Here is a 7,551-nt window from a genome sequence, read left to right as displayed (position 1 = left end):
TTAGTCAACAGCCTGAAAGAAGGACCATTTAGCCAGTCCATATCCAAGCGACACCCATCCTCTTTAAATGAAGTACAGGAAAGGGCAGAAAAATACATCAACATGAAAAAAAATTCTCGACTAAGGGAACCCTCTTCAAAGTCCAATCTACCATACTCACCCCGGGATAGGGAACGGGAACCCAAGAAGAAGGAAGAACCAAGTACGGAGAAACCCTAAAAATACCACAACTACACTCCTCTCAGAGTATCCCTAGTGGACGTCTACAGAGAAATATGCCAGACAGAGAAAATTTCACCACCCTATCTGATCAAACACAAGAAGATCGAAAGTCGGACTGAGTACTGTGAATACTACAAACTCTATGGACACTTCACCAACTAATGCTACGACCTAAAGAACGTCATAAAAAAACTGGCCAGAGAAAGTCGGCTCGACAGATATCTGGCCGATAGGTCGGATGACCCGAGAAAGCAAAGAAGGGAAGAAGAGGAAGGACGATCACAACGCCCTCCTCACACCCCAGAGCGCCACATCCATATGTTAAACATAGGATTTGCAGGATGAGGGATGACAAAGTCCTCACGGAAAAGACACCTCAAAGAGGTGTATCAAGTCGGGGAAAGCAGTCAACCGACCGACCTGCCCACCATCTCTTTCAAAAAAGAGGACGCGCAGGGTCTGTTACCCGGACATGACGACCCTGTGATAATAATAATGATCCTAACTAATGCAAACCTCCACCGCACCTTGATAGATTAGGGAAGCTCAGCTGATATCCTGTTCAAACCTGCCTTCGACAAGCTCGGGCTAGAAATAAAGGACCTAAAAGTATACCCCGATAGCTTGTTCAGTTTAGGGTGCATCCCAATCCAACTCCTGGGGTTCATCTCGCTATACACTACACGGTCAAGGAACTTAAGCATCGACTACATCGTGGTCGACGTAAATTCAGCCTACAACGCCCTAATAGGTCGGACAACCCTAAACAAGCTTGCTGCTATCGTATCCACTCCTCACCTCTGCATGAAGTTCCCCACAACCGAGAAAATTGCCACTGTAAAAGGGGACCAAAAGCTCGCAAGAAAATACTACAATAAGAGCCTTAGCCTGAAAACCAATTCTGGAGGAAAGAAAGTCAACACTATTGAATTGGGGGTAACCCGAACTCATGAAGAGCTACGCCCCCAACATGAAGGTGAGACCGAAGAGGTCCGAATCGGAAACACCCCTGACAAGACAACGAGTAAGCGCGAACTTAAAAGAAAATCTAAAGGAACAACTCTTCGACTTTTTGAGGGAAAATTCTGACCTCTTTGCCTGGAAAGCTTCCGACATGCCTGGCATAGACCCCGACCTAATGTGCCACAAGCTCACTGTATACCCTGGTTCCCGACCTGTCCAGTAAAAACGCAGAAAACTTGGACCGGAGTGGACATAGGTCATGGAGGAACAAGTGCAGGCCTTGCTCGAAGCAGCATTCATAAGGGAGGTGAAATACCCACTTTGACTAGCCAACGTCGTATTGGTGAAAAAGCAAAATGGAAAATGGAGAATGTATGTCGACTACACCAACCTCAACAAAGCCTACCCTAAAGACCCCTATCCACTCCCCAGTATTGACGCCTTAGTCGATGCGGCTTCGGGCTACAAATATCTCTCCTTCATGGACGCCTACTCGTGATACAATCAAATACCAATGCACAGACCTGATCAAGAAAAGACCTCGTTCATAACTCCAAAAGCAAACTACTGCTACGTAGTAATACCTTTTGGATTAAAAAATGCAGGAGCTACATACTAACGATTGATGAACAAGGTATTCTCCGCCCCACACAGGAAAACTGATGGAAGTTTATGTGGATGACATGCTTGTTAAAACTCAAGAAGACGAAACGCAACTGTCTGACCTTTCTGAGGTATTTTCCACTATAAGATAGCATGAGATAACACTAAATCCCACAAAATGTACCTTCGCAGTAGAAGCTGGAAAGTTCCTAGGGTTCATGCTGACCCAAAGAGGCATAAAAGCAAACCCAAATAAGTGTCGGGCTATACTTAACATGAAAAGCCCGACCTGCATCAAAGAGGTACAACAGCTGAACGAAAGGCTGGCAACTCTATCCAAATTCTTAGCTGGATCAGCCCTAAAGTCACTTCTCTTCTATTCAATCCTAAGAAAAGAAAAGTAGTTTAAGTGGACCCCTGAATACGAACAAGCCTTTTAAGACTTCAAGGCGTTCTTGGGACAACCACTCATTCTTACCCGACCTATTAAAGGAGAAGAACTCGTATTGTATCTGTCAGTTGAAAGTCGAGCTATAGCCTCAGCCTTGGTCAGAGAAGACAAAAAAGGGCAGCAACCTATCTACTTCATCAGCAAAGCCTTACAAGGGGCAGAGCTAAATTATCAAAAGATAGAAAAGTTTGCTTATGCCCTTGTTCTTACATCCCGAAGACTCTGACCTTACTTCCAAGCCCATACCATTAAAGTCCATACTAATCAACCAATGAAAAAAATTCTACAAAAAACGGACTTGGTTGGGAGGATTCTACAATGGGCAGTAAAGCTGTATGAGTTCGATTTAAGATATGAAACTCGGATGGCGATCAAATCACAATACCTTATCCATGCCATCTTTTTCTCTACCCTGTTTTGGCCTCACCAAAACTGCTGGAGAATTCCATGCATCTCTTTTAAGAGAGTGTTTGGGAGTCGAAAATAGGATAAAGGGTATGTGGGGATAGCCTCACCCACTGCTTTTATTAAAATTTGCCTGTCTATTGATGTTAGTAGTTTGTGTTTCCATCCCTATACTTTACATTTAACTTTCTCCTTGATCATACTAAAAGTGGCCTTCTTTGATCTCTATGGTTGTGTTTGTTTACAGAGACAGGACACTGAGACAGGGAAATGATGAGCGGATAATTTATACCCTTTTTGGCATTGTTTTTACATAATTTTTAGTATGTTTTAGTTACTTTTTATTCTATTTTTATTAGTTTTTATTCAAAAATCACTTTTCTGGACTTTACTATGAGTTTGTTGTTTTTTTATAATTTCAGGTATTTTTTGGCTGAAATTGAGGGACCTGAGCAAAAATCTGATTCATAGGCTGAAAAAGGACTGCAGATGCTGTTGGATTCTGACCCTCTTGCACTCGAAATTGATTTTCTCAAGCTACAGAAGCCAAATTGGCACGCGCTCAATTGAGTTGGAAAGTAGACATCCTGGGCTTTCCCGCAATATATAATAGTTCATACTTTGCCCGAGAATTGATGGCCCAAACTAGCGTTCAAAGTCAGCCTAAAACTTTCTCGCGTAAAACGCCATAACTGGCACCTTTTTCGGCGTTAAACGCCCATTCTGGCACCCAGGGTGGCGTTTAACGCCAACTTTGGGGATATGAACGTGAAAGCTTGAAAGCTCAGCCCAGGCACGCACCAAGTGGGTCCCAAAAGTGGATTTCTGTACTATCTGCACTTAGTTACTCATTTTCTGTAAACCTAAGTTACTAGTCTAGTATAAAAACTACTTTTAGAGATTCATTTTGTACCTTATGACATTTTTACACTTCATATTGTATCTTTGATGGCATGAGTCTCTAAACCCCATAGGTGGGGGTGAGGAGCTCTGCTGTGTTTCAATGGATTAATGCAATTACTACTATTTTCTATTCAATCACGCTTTATTCTATTCTAAGATACTCACTCGTACTTCAATATGGAGAATATGATGATCCATGACACTCATCATTATCCTCAACCTTATGAATGCGTGCCTGACAACCACTCCGTTCTATCTGAGCTCAACATAGTCATTGGGCGACAGCTTGAGTGCGTATCTCTTGGGTTTCTGATCCACGGACCGAGTCCGGAGGTTAGAACCTTCGTGGTATAGGCTAGAACCAATTAGCAGCATTCCTAGGATCCGGAAAGTATAAACCTTGTCTGTGGTATTCCGAGTAGGATCTAAAAATGGATGACTGTGAAGAGCTTCAAACCTGCGAATGTTGGGCGCAGTGACAGTGTGCAAAAGGACAAGGGTCTTATTCCGATGCTAGTGGGAACCGACAGATGATTAGCCGTGCGGTAGCTGTACATGGTATTTTTCATCCGAGACGAGAAATCCGACAGTTGATTAGCCGTGCAGAGACCGTGCCTAGTATTTTTCATCCGAGAGGATCATACAGCTTACCATTGAAGGAAGCCATGCGTGTTTGGAGAAGAAGACAGTAGGAAAGCAGAGATTCAGACGACAGAGTATATCCGGAACCTCAGCCTATTTTTCATTACTGAATCACAAGTACCTTTTAATTCATATTATTTACTTTTCATAACAAAATCATTTTTATCATTAATCTCCTGACTAAGATTTATAAGATAACCATAGCTTGCTTTGAGCCGACAATCTCTGTGGGATCGACCCTTACTCACGTAAGATATTACTTGGACGACCCAGTGCACTTGCTAGTTAGTTGTGCGGAGTTGTGAAAAGTGTGAATCACAATTTCGTGCACCAAGTTTTTGGCGCCGTTGCCAGGGATTGTTCGAGTTTGGACAACTGACGGTTTATTTTTTTGCTCAGATTAGAAATTTTTTTTTATCTTTTTGATTTAGAGTCACTAAAATTGAGTTGTCTATTATTGTTTTTGGTTAAAATTTTAAGATCCTTATTTTCTTTTTCTAAATTATTCTCGAAAATTTAAAAAAATCAATAACCTTATAATTTAGTCTTCTGTTTGAGTTTAGTTTCATGTTTTAAGTTTGGTGTCAATTGCATGATTTTATTTTTCTTTCAATTTTTCGAATTATATGTTCTTAGTTCTTTCTTAATCTTCAAGTTGTTCTTGTTTATTTTCCTTGTTTGATCTTTAGTTTTTCTTGTTTTGTGTCTTTTCTTGTTTTTCTTGTGCATTTTCGAATTATTAGTGTCTAAAGTATAAAAAATTTTTAAGTTTGGTGTCCTTTGTGTTTTTATTTTCTTAAAAATTTCCAAAATTTGTTCTTGGTGTTTATCTTGATCTTCAAAGTGTTCTTGGTGTTCATCTTGACATTCAAAATTTTCTTGTTTGCTTTCTTTATTTTGATCTAAAAATTTTAAGTGTGGTGTCATTTTATTGTTTTTCTCTTTCCTCATTAAATTTAAAAATTCAATAAAATATCTTTTCCTTTATTTGCTAATTATTTTCGAATTCCTTAGGTTGACTTAGTCAAAATTTTTAAAAGTTGGTAGTTTCTTGTTAGGCAAGTTAAAATTTCAATTTCAAAAATTTATCTTTTTAAATCTTTTTCAAAACAAATTCTTTTTTCAAATTTCTTTTATTATTTTTCGAAAATCTTTTATAAAATTTAAAAAAAAATCTTTTTCTTATTCATAATTTTCAAATTACTTGTACTATTTTATTATTTTGATTGAAAAATTTTAAGTTTGGTGTTTCCTTGTTGAGAAAGTTTCAATCTTCAAATTTTAAAATCATATCTTTTTCAAATCTTTTCTTTCATTTATTTATTTTTACAAGTATCTTTAATTTTAAGACATATCTTTTTCAAAACTCTCTAACCACTTTCTCTCTCTCCAATTTTCGAAAATCATATCCAAAATTTTTCAAATCTTTTTAATTAATTAGTCATTTTAGTATTCGATTTTTTTTATTATTTTATTTCATTTTTTTAGTTTTCGAAAATTATATTCTATTTTCTAATTATTTTATTTTATTTTATTTTATTTCCTTTTTAATTCGGTTTATCCTTAATTAAATAAAATAAAAACAAAAATATATTTTATTTACAATTCACATCATCTCCCTTTCTCCATCATGGACCTAAGTAGAAATGAACAGTCCAAAAGGACTCTGGGGTCATATGCTAACCCCACTAATGCTTCCTATGGGAGTAGTATTTGTATACCTCCCATAAGAACTAGCAGTTTTGAGCTAAAACCTCAGCTCATTATCATGGTGTAGCAAAATTGCCAGTATTCCGGTCTTCCACAAGAAGAACCTACTGAGTTTCTGGCACAGTTCTTACAAATTGCTGACACAGTACGTGATAAGAAAGTAGATCAGGATGTCTACAGATTATTACTGTTTTCATTTGCTGTAAAAGATCAAGCTAAGAGGTGGTTAAATAACCAACCCACAGCAAGCATAAGAACATGAAAACAGTTATCAGACAAATTCCTGAATTAATATTTTCCTCCAAAAAGGATGACACAGCTAAGGCTGGACATCCAAGGCTTTAAACAAGAGGATAATGAATCTCTTTATAATGCCTGGGAGAGGTACAGAGGAATGCTAAGGAAATGTCCCTCTGAAATATTTTTAGAATGGGTGCAGTTAGACATCTTTTACTATGGGCTTACAGAAAAAGCCTAAATATCTCTAGACCACTCAGCTGGTGGATCTATACATATGAAAAGACAATTGAAGAGGCTCAAGAGCTCATTGATACAGTTGCTAGAAATCAACATCTGTATTTAAGTAATGAGTCCTCCATGAATGAAGAGGCTAAAGTAGTATCCACTGAACTTAGTCCTCAAGAACAAGTTGTTGAACTCAATCAGCAATTGCTTATTATAACAAAATAGTTAGCAGAATTTAAAGAGATGCTGCAAGAAACCAAAGATGCTAATGAGAATATGGAAAAACACTTGAATCAGACAAGATAGCAGCTATCTAAACAAATAACAGAAGAATGCCAAGCTGTTCAATTAAGGAGTGGAAAGACATTGAATGTCTTAATTCAAGGCAGTAGGAAGCCAAGAAAGGAACAACTAACAAAAAATAACCAAGCCACTGCTCAAAATCCCTCTGAGGATAGTAAGATCCCAGAGAGGAATGATTCTGGCATTCAAACGCCAGAAAAAGGCGAAGAATTAGCGTTAAATGCCCAAAGGATAGCCAATTCTAGCGTTCAAACGCTAGAAAAGGGTGGCAACCTGGCGTTAAACACCCAAAAAGCACCCAATCCTGGCGTTCAAACGTCAATAGGGTACCAGACACCTGCAAGTACTGATAACAACCCCCTTAAGCAGGCTTCTCCAACCCATTCTGTAGGAAATAAACCTGCAACAACTAAGGTTGAAGAATATAAAGCCAAGATGTCTTATCCTCAGAAACTCTGCCAAACGGAACAGGATAAACAATTTGCCCGCTTTGCAGACTATCTCAGGACTCTTGAAATAAAGATTCCGTTTGCAGAGGCACTTGAGCAAATACCCTCTTATGCTAAGTTCATGAAAGAGATCTTAAGTCATAAGAAGGATTGGAGAGAAACTGAAAAAGTTTTCCTCACTGAAGAATGCAGTGCAGTCTTCTGAAAAGCTTACCAGAGAAGCTTAAAGATCCCGGAAGCTTTATGACACCATGCACATTAGAGGGTGCTTGTACCAAGACAGCTTTATGTGATCTTGGGGCAAGTATCAACCTATACATGCATCCACTATCAAAAAGCTTGGTTTGACTGATGAAATTAAACCAACCCGGATATGCCTTCAACTTGTTGATGGCTCCATTAAGATTCCATCAGGCGTAATTGAGGACATGATTG

This window comes from Arachis hypogaea, chromosome 13 (assembly GCF_003086295.3).
Source record: "Arachis hypogaea cultivar Tifrunner chromosome 13, arahy.Tifrunner.gnm2.J5K5, whole genome shotgun sequence".
NCBI lineage: Eukaryota > Viridiplantae > Streptophyta > Magnoliopsida > Fabales > Fabaceae > Arachis > Arachis hypogaea.
The sequence above is the reverse complement of the archived record's forward strand: the minus strand, read 5'-3'. Positions refer to the sequence as shown.